The sequence below is a fragment of the Cervus canadensis genome, chromosome 2 (genome assembly GCF_019320065.1).
Source record: "Cervus canadensis isolate Bull #8, Minnesota chromosome 2, ASM1932006v1, whole genome shotgun sequence".
Classification (NCBI taxonomy): domain Eukaryota; kingdom Metazoa; phylum Chordata; class Mammalia; order Artiodactyla; family Cervidae; genus Cervus; species Cervus canadensis.
Genome location: NC_057387.1, coordinates 113,484,589 through 113,491,439, shown reverse-complemented (window position 1 = coordinate 113,491,439; position 6,851 = coordinate 113,484,589). Strand labels below are relative to the sequence as shown.

General features: G+C 48.2%; 1 pseudogene; it reads right to left on the bottom strand.

The window, feature by feature from the left end:
• Positions 1 to 3,407: 3,407 nt before the first annotated feature.
• LOC122428338 lies at positions 3,408 to 4,341 on the bottom strand (annotated as a pseudogene).
• Positions 4,342 to 6,851: the final 2,510 nt, after the last annotated feature.

The following is a 6,851-nucleotide window of genomic DNA, read 5'->3' as shown; positions in this document are numbered from 1 at the left end:
ATGAGAAACCTGTGTGCAGAAAAAGAAGTCACAGTTAGAACTGGACATGGAACAACAGACTGGTTCCAAATAGGGAAAGGAGTACATCCAGGCTGTATATTGGCACCCTGCTTATTTAACTTATATGCAGAGTACATCATGTGAAATGCTGGGTGGATGAAGCACAAGCTGAAGTTGAGATTACTGGAGAAATATCAATAACCTCAGATATGCAAATGACAACACTTTTATGGCAGAAAGTGAAGAGGAACTAAAGAGTCTCATGATGAAGGTGAAAGGGAAGACTGAAAAAGCTGACTTAAAGCTCAGCATTCAGAAAATGAAGATTATGGCATCTGATCCCATCACTTCATGGCTAATAGATGGAGAAACAGTGGGAAAAGCGAGAGACTTTATTTTCTTGGGCTCCAAAATCACTGCAGATGGTGACTGCAGCCATGGAATTGAAAAAGGCTTGCTCCTTGAAAGGAAAGCTATGACAAACTTAGACAGCATATTAAAAAACTGAGACATTACTTTGCCAACAAAGGTCCATCTAGTCAAAGCTATAGTTTTTCCAGTAGTCATGTATGGATGTCAGATTTGGACCATAAAGAAAGCTGAGACCGAAGAACAGATGCTTTTGAACTGTGGTGTTGGAGAAGACTCTTGAGAGTCCCTTGGACTGCAAGGAGATCCAACCAGTAAATCCTAAAAGAAATCAATTCTCAATATTCATTGGAAGGACAGATGCTGCAACTGAAGCTCCAGTGTTTTGACCACCTGATGTGAAGAACTGACTCCTTGGAAAAGACCCTGATGCTGGGAAAGATTGAAGGCAGGAGGAGAAGGGGATGGCAGAGGATGAGATGGTTGGATGGCATCACCGACTTGATGGACATGAGTTTGAGCAGTCTCCAGGAGTTGATGATGGACAGGGAGGCCTGGTGTGCTATAGTCCATGGTGTCATGAAGAGTTGGACGGGACTGAGCGACTGAATTGACTGACTGATAGACTGGCTAAACTGTACAGTTCAAATTAGCTACAACAAAAAGATTACTTTTAGACACAAACACGATAAACGTTGTTAAGCTTTGTTAAAAGTTAATGCAGAATTAGAATTAAAAATGTAATATGATCTTGAATGTAAAGTGTTTATTCTACACCTATTGCATTAATATAACTAGAGTTATGCCAATTATATTTTGGAGTTCAAAGATGAGTTAACAGTAAATTTAAATTGTAATCAGCCAGTAGATATGAAATGGGAATGAACTATACTTTGCAGCAACCTGCAAAGTATAGAATGGGTTGAACAAACCACTTTTAGCATTATGCAGCTATCTTCACTATAGTCTGATATATAGGTTAACACAGACATAAAGATAATCTGTAGGGTCTTAAAATAATTTTCTTCCAGATTTTGGAGAATTTCTATTCCATGCAATATTGGATCAGCTTTCACAACTTATTCCAAAGTCATAATTAATGTTTTTCTGCTAAGAACTACTGATTTTTTTATACCGTTAAGTATCAAATAATGATGATAAATCTCCACTTGTATAGGAAAACAAAGATTGTGTTTTTCCATTTCCTTTAGAAATGTAAATCGAAATAGTAGACAACCCAAGTTTTGTCTTGTGAAAAGACATGTGAAAGTGAAAATTGCTCAGTTGTATCAGACTCTTTGTGACTTCATGGACTATACAGTCCATGGAATTCTCCAGGCCAGAATACTGGAATGGGTAACCTTTCCCTTCTCCAGGGAATCTTTCCAACCCAGGGATCGAACCCAGGTCTCCTGCATTGCAGGTGGATTAATGACTAAAAATAAACTGAGAAAATACAACAAGGGATAGAGGAAGAGCAAGTCAGGAGTGGGGAAAGTGGGAGAAAAGAAGGAGGGGTAAGTGGAGGGAAAGAGAGGTGGTTGGGGAAGGGAGGGCGAAGGAATGAAAGAAAGAAGGAAAAGCAGAGAAAGGAGGAAGAGGTCAGGAGGAAATAGAGTAGAGAAAAAGAGAGGAAGAAGGGAGCATGGGAAACAACATTTTTACAGCTTGAGAAGAAAAGGAGTGTCCCTAATAGCTGAAAACTGGAGAACTCCTCAAAGAAACATGCGTTACATCAAATGAATATGGCAAACTGGCAGAGATAGAGATAATTTTACAGAAAGTCTAGAAACGAGAAGGAACAGGAACAAATGAGCAGAGACCTTGGAGTGTGTTTCAGTTGGCTATTGCGAGCAGAAATCTGCTCACTGGGCTCTTAGCCTCTCCTCATGTCTCCTGAGCAAAGAAGCAAGAAGAATGGGAACTGTGATCAGAGAGAGACCCAGGGCACATCCCCCTGCCCCTAGAGGGTACAGACCACCCTTCTTCCAGAGGACAGCTTCCTGGGAGTGACCATGGGATGACTCTACCAAAGGGAGACCAATTAAGAAGGCCACTGGGCTCCAAATCCAGGCCGTGTGTTGGGTCCACAGAGCATGAGGATGGAGCTCTGAATGGGCAGGTTAAGCCTGAGGGTCCAGGCTCCCAGGGAGTGTGGGCCAGAGAGCAGGGAGCTGTGCTCGCCACCAAGAAAGTGCCCTTTCCCTCCCCACCCCTGCTCTCTGCTTCAGCCACCAGGCCCTCCATCCTTATTCAGAGATGTCTGTGCTGACAAGGCCCCATTTCTTAGGGTCACAAGTAGTCAGGACACTGTCACCTGTCAGGTTGGATGGTGAACTTTAGGTGTCAGGCATCCACACTGACTCCCTGGGGCTCCCAGCTGCTGTCTGAGGGGAGAACCCAGGACAGGGAGCACTGGGAGCCTCTGAAGCAGGAGCAGGTGCTCCCTGCTGTCTTGTTGGGTGGTGGCATCAGTGAACAGAAGAGGGAGGGAGGAACAGGCCCGCTGCAGGATTGAGGGGAAGCGTGGTCTTCCTAACTCCCCTAATTGGCTGTGAGGACCCAGGCTATCATGAAGGGAGGGGCCAGGCTGAGTGTCCTAAGGCCCCCCTGCTAGGTGGTCCAGGGGAGGTAGCTCAACACTTACTTACATTAGGTTCAGCAATAACTTGAAGGGAGAGGCCTCAAAATCTGTCTAGTCCATGTATTTTCACTGGAGGATGTTGAACTTGGGACATACAGACTGTTCAAGATTCTCTGTTCATGATGATGACCACCGTGTTACCCAGAGATCCAGATTATGGCCTTGCTCCATCTTTGCACTTACTTTTCTGCTGGCAAAAGAGCTTTGTCCATTATTGCATCTCATACTTGTAATGTATGCTCCATGATGTGCTCCTACGAAGGGTTGAATGAAAGTTTGGATGAAAAAAATGAATCAGATGAATGAGGAATGAATTCCTCAAAGCAAAGCCTGTACTTCTCCCAGAGCCCTCTCATCCTGTCTCAGAACAACCAGTCTCTCCAGTCACCCTCCTTCATGTGGCTGTGTGTTTCTGCCCCAGTCTCTGCAGGGTTTCTCAGACTGTAGATGAGGTGGTTGAGCATCGGGATGACCAGCGTGTAGAAGACAGAGACCACCTTGCCCTGCTCCATGGACTGCACAGCTCCTGGCTGGGCATACATGACAAAAAGAGTCCCATAAAAGAGGGACACGGCTGTCATGTGGGAGCCACAGGTGGAGAAGAGCTTGTGTCTCCCTCCTCCTGAGCACATCCTCAGGATGGTCACTGTGATGTAGCCATAGGAGATGAGGACCATGAGTGTGGTGCCCACGATGATGAGACCACAGATGACAAACATGATGAGCTCATTGATGGTAGTGTCAGCACAGGCAAGCTTGAGCAATGGAGGGACATCACAGAGGAAGTGGTCGATGTGGTTGGAGCTGCAGAATGGGAGGCTGAATGTGAAGCTGGTCTGCAGGATGGAGTTGAGGCAGCCCCCACAGTAGCAGCCCAGCATCAGGCGGGCACAGACCGAGGGGCGCATGGAGATGGGGTAGTGCAGGGGGCTGCAGATGGCCACAAAGCGGTCATAGGCCATCACTGCCAGGAGGAATCCCTCAGTGGTGATGAGCAGGGAGAAGAAGAAGAACTGGGTGGCACACCCCGCTAAGGTGATGACCTTGGAGGAGGAAAGGAGGTCAACAAGGGCCTTAGGGTAGATGACAGATGAGTAACACAAGTCTAAGAAGGAGAGGTTCTTGAGGAAGAAGTACATTGGGGAGTGCAGACGGGCATCCAGGGTGATGACCACGATCATGGTGAGGTTCCCCAGGACGGCCACCAAGTACAGGGCCAGGAACAGAGCAAAGAGCAGGGCCTGGGTCTGCGGACCTCCCTCAAATCCCTCCAGCACAAACTCCTGCAGAGGCATCACTGAGAGGTCTCCATTTCTGTGGGGTGACATGACCCTGAGCACGACATGGGGCAGAGAGCAGAGAGCAGGTGGGAGACAGGGAGAGGGAGCAGATCAACGTCACATGATCGTCCTCCCTTGGAGATCAAGGACTTTGCAGCATCTCACTGCCCACTGATCAAGAGACCACCAGATGCCCAGTTCTGCTCCCAGATGAGCACAGACTGACCTGAAAAGGGAACATTTCCTCTGATTCATTAATGCATAGATATGCAAGTTCACTCTCTTTCTGGGTGACTCTGAGCTGCTGTTATGGGGTGTGTGGTGGCTGCCAGGAGCTTTGCAGACTGAAAACCTAAAGTGTGAGGAGTGGTGCAATCTCCTCTGTCTCTTCTCAATAAATGCTTTCCATCCCCATAGGGATGTTCCTGAGCCATGTAATTTCCACTCCTCACTCAAGTATCTAATCCTGCACTTTCCTGTCTTATTAATTCATTCACTAATTTTATAAATATTTATTGAACACCTCATGCCAGCCTGGTGGTGTGTTGTTGATGATTGTATCTCCAGGCCAGAGCAAGAACTAGCACCAACCAGGAAAATTTCTATCAGTCTGTCCTGCAGACCCTGAGCCCCGTGTAACATCAGTTTGTGAACCTGGACCACAGCTTCATTCTGTCTGCTGAGCACTGTGCCTCCTTGAGGATCTCAGGAGGCCTCAAACCAATGCCCTGATGTTGAAAAATATGAGGAGAGGACACCAGACCACTGAGGTGCTATGTCTATCTTTCCTGCATACCCTGAGATCTATCTTGGCATCTTTGTCTCTAGGATAGAACCATGATGGCAAACATCAACAGAGCTGTTTGCATCCTTGAGAATGTAAGGGTTTTTTCTTGCAATGTACAGATAATGGGCAATTAATGGGGAGGGGACAGCCAAGCTTTATGGCCTTAGAAGCAGCAGAATAGGGGCTGTGGCACATTTGGGATGTGGGGATGTCCTCCTCCTGTCCTTACTTCTATGCCCCTGGCTCCTCTGCACATCTCATATAGTCATTGCTTGAAGCAATGGGAGCCTCCAACATGGTCACATCTGCTCAGTGTCTGGGTCCTCCTGCTGGGTGCTGCTTCCTGTCCCTGTCACAGCCCAGACCTCCCTTGTCTGCCCTAAGTAGGGCTGACCACCACACTCCCATGGGACATGGGGACCCGCTGTGTGACGGCCAGAGGAATGGTTGGGAGATGCAACCTAAGGAGGGAGGAGTGGGAAGAAAGGCGGGCACAGCACCACAGTGCCTCTCAGGAAGGTGAGGAGGATTGGGGAGAGGATGTAAGATTACGTCAACGCAAACTCCACAGTTCCTAGAGGGCGGGTCTGCAGCGTGACGCAACTGGCTGCCTTTGCAGGGAGCAAGCTCCTGTGCATTGTGGGTGTGCAGTCAGAGGCTGGGTGGTCAGTGGTGCCTGTGGAGGAGTGATGACCCCCATGTTCCCTCAGCTTTAAGTTCTCTTGGAAGATGGTCTATGAGAGCCCATGCTTTGCAACAAAAAGTGTGCAGGTACAAGCGTTAGTGGTCCGGCTGTCCTCTCCTGGGAGACTTAAGTCCAATCCTCTCATGACAGCAGAGGGGGGCAGTCTATCTGAGATGCGCAGGCAGGGTCCACTCAAATTTGAAATTGGATATGGGCACTGATGGTGGACAGGTGCTGCCCTACACGTGTTGGCCACAAGTCCTATGCACCGAGCCCTGTCCTGCACACACACACACACACACACACACACACACACTCCCAGTCTGTCCATCCAGGTCCTCACCTCATAATAATCTCAAAGTGACCAGAGTGACCACCTTCACCCACTATCCCCAGGTTTGGTGACCTTGCTGTTATATCCCTGGGGGTTCCCAGCTTTATTTATTTGGCTGTTTCCTGAGACAATTCATCCACCTCAGGGGCCTTGAGTCATCACAACGGTGACCCCTAGCATGCCTGGGGAGCACATCAAGAGTACTTGGCATTTTCACCTGGGAAACTAAGCTCCAAAACTGGTTTTGAAAAACTGAACAAATACATTCTTCTGGCTTATTGAAATGACCAAGTGGGGCTACTGCAGCAGTTTCAGTAAACCTGCCTCTGAGTTGAGTCTGACAAACACCTTCCAGGGTGAAGCAGAGAAACCCAGGGCTCCTTTTGAGGATCTACTGAATAGTTGTAGTGACTGTGTCCTGAATCCTTTCCTTGCAAACTCTCATCACTCAAGCATGATCTGAGCTCCTGTCAGCACCAGCATTGCCTGATGCTTGTCAGGTTCAGGATCTCAGGCCATTGACTTAAAATCCACCTTTGTACGAGGACCCCTGATTATTTCTACTCTGATAAAGTTCAGACCTGCTGCCCTAACTGACCCGCCCAGGGCAGTGGGGAGTAGGGGACCTGCTGTCCAGGGTCCAGGCTCCCAGGACTCACCTGTCAGTGATGCTGACCCCACTGCTGAGTGATGACCACAGTGCTCCTGTGATGTCAGGAGGGGCATGGCTCACCCAGGACCCTGTGCTCCCG